The sequence below is a fragment of the Lycium ferocissimum genome, chromosome 3, assembly GCF_029784015.1.
Source record: "Lycium ferocissimum isolate CSIRO_LF1 chromosome 3, AGI_CSIRO_Lferr_CH_V1, whole genome shotgun sequence".
NCBI lineage: Eukaryota > Viridiplantae > Streptophyta > Magnoliopsida > Solanales > Solanaceae > Lycium > Lycium ferocissimum.
This window is the reverse complement of record NC_081344.1, coordinates 52,015,125-52,017,680: the sequence shown is the minus strand read 5'-3', so window position 1 is coordinate 52,017,680 and position 2,556 is coordinate 52,015,125. Positions and strand designations below refer to the sequence as shown.

Genomic DNA, 2,556 nt, shown 5'->3' with positions numbered 1-2,556 from the left:
TTATTTATATGGTGTTCATGTAGATGTTTACATAGATCATAAAAGCCTTCGATATATCTTCGCGTAAAGAGTTGAATTTGCGGCAACGACGATGGTTGGAATTGCTAAAAGATTATGATGTTGACATTCTATATCACCCGGAAAGGCAAATGTTGTGGCCGATGCTCTTAGCCGCAGTTCATGGGAAGTTTGTGTGTGATGTACAACCAGAGAAAAGAGAAATGACTCGTGAGCTCCAGCAGTTAGCTAGCCTAGGAGTTCGAGTAGTGGACTCAGGTAGTAGGGGAACTACCATTCAAAATTCAGCAGTCTCGTCGCTAGTAGTGGAAGTGAAAGAGCGACAATACGAAGATCCATGCTAAAGCATTACAGAGATACGCTCCCTCAGAAAGAGGAGTCATCATTTGAGATTACAGTAGACGGAGTTCTCCGATGTCGAGGAAGATTATGTGTTCCTAATGTGGCAGGTTTACGCCACCAAATATTGAGAGAAGCTCATTGTTCCCGTTATTCTATCCACCCCGGAGCAACGAAAATGTATAATGATCTTAAATCTATGTATTGGTGGAATGGGATGAAGAAAGATATAGCAGAATTTGTAGCTCAATGTCCCAATTGTCAACAAGTGAAAATCGAGCACCAAAAGCCAGGGGCGGATTGTTGCAAGCTATAGAAATTTCAACTTGGAAATGGGAAGTGATTAACATGGACTTCATTATAGGCTTACCACGTTCTCGACGTAAGTATGATTCCATATCGGAGATTGTGAATAGACTCACGAAGTCAGCTCATTTCTTACCATCGAACGACGTATGTGGAAGATTATGCAAAGCTCTATGTTAAAGAGATAGTGCGACTTCATGGTGTTCCGGTATCTATTATCTCGAACGAGCTGAGGAACTCGGTTTTACGGCTAATTTCGGAAGTCCTTCCAAGAGGGTTTAGGGACTCGTGAGCCTTAGCACGGCATTTCATCCAAAGATCGATGGACAAGCCGAACGTACCATTCAGACTCTTGAGGATATGTTACGGGCATGTATGTTAGATTTTGGAGGTAATTGGGATGATCACTTACCACTCATTGAGTTTGCTTACAATAATAGTTATCATTCTAGCATCCAAATGGCACCGTATGAAGCTTTATATGGGCGAAAATGTAGATCCCCAATTGGGTGGTTTGAAACAGGAGAGGCTAAATTGATAGGGCCAGACTTGGTCCAGCAAGCCATAGAGAAAGTTAAGCTCATACAAGATCGGTTGTTGGCAGCCCAAAGTCATCAAAAGTCCTATGCAGATAATCGCTAAAGGGACTTAGAGTTTCAAGTTAAAGATTGGGTATTCTTGAAAGTGTCACCAATGAAGGGCGTTATGAGATTTGGCAAAAAGGGGAAGCTAAGTCCCCGGTACATTGGGCCTTATGAAATTGTGCGCAAGGTAGGCAAAGTGGCTTACGAATTAGATCTACCTCCGATTTGGAGTCGGTTCATCAGCTTTTCCATGTCTCGATGCTTCGTAAATGTGTTGGAGATCCTACTAGGATCGTCCCAGTAAATGATGTTCTAGTGACAGAAAAGTTAACTTATGAAGAAATACCCATTGCCATATTAGATAGGCAAGTACGGAGGCTTAGAAACAAAGAAGTGGCCTCAGTTAAAGTTTTGTGGAGAAATAATAATCGAGAAGAGATGACATGGGAAGTGGAAGAAATCATGAAATCCAAATATCCGCACTTATTTTATCCCCCGGAAGAGGGCCAAGATGAGACGTCAAGATCATAAGGTATGTATGTTTTCCTTTTTATGCATTTGGGTCGTGTGTGGCCAAATTCTATTGCTATTATGTTGTGGCCCTGTGAGGCATTGTTATTATGGGTTGTTGTGACAGGATGGTAGTGCCATATTATAGGGGAAACTCTGGCGAAATTTTCGTAGAATTCCCGAGTGCCCAACATTCGAGGACGAATGTTCTTAAGGGGGGGAGAATGTTACACCTCAAAATTTTTTTCGTTGATGCACAATGAATAGACTAGCGATGAGTACGAAGTATATGGTGTTTCGATAAGTAAGAAATAGCATTTGATGACCTTAAGTAAGATTTCAAAGACATTCGATGTTAGACGAGAAAGATTGCCAAGAGAAGGCAAGGCTTACGATAAGTATCGGAAAGAATTTATGAGTAACGAGTTAATGGTGACTTAAAGATATTTTGGAGAAGAGTTATAACGTCCCTTAGATTGGTATTGAGGTGTTAGACAAGTGCCAAGAAGGTTCCATAAGGATTGGAGATCAAATGAGTCGACGAGAACAAGTTCGGAATCCTTTGGACATTATACGGCCAAACATACTTGCCGTATAAAATTCACGGACCGTATGTCCAGCCGTAGGTTCAGCCAGAATGGCACACCTCTTTGGACCAAACATACGGTCCGGACATACGCCGATGAAAAATATACGGACCGTATGTTGGTCGTATGTTACGTCGGGACTGAATGTGTTATTTAATAAGGATCCAAGTTTCATTTCATTTCATTTCCTCTTCACTCCCCTTCTCTCTAAA

General features: G+C 41.6%; 1 pseudogene; it reads left to right on the top strand.

The window, feature by feature from the left end:
- The first annotated feature begins 424 nt into the window (after window positions 1-424).
- Window positions 425-1,730, top strand: LOC132051132 (uncharacterized; annotated as a pseudogene).
- Window positions 1,731-2,556: the final 826 nt, after the last annotated feature.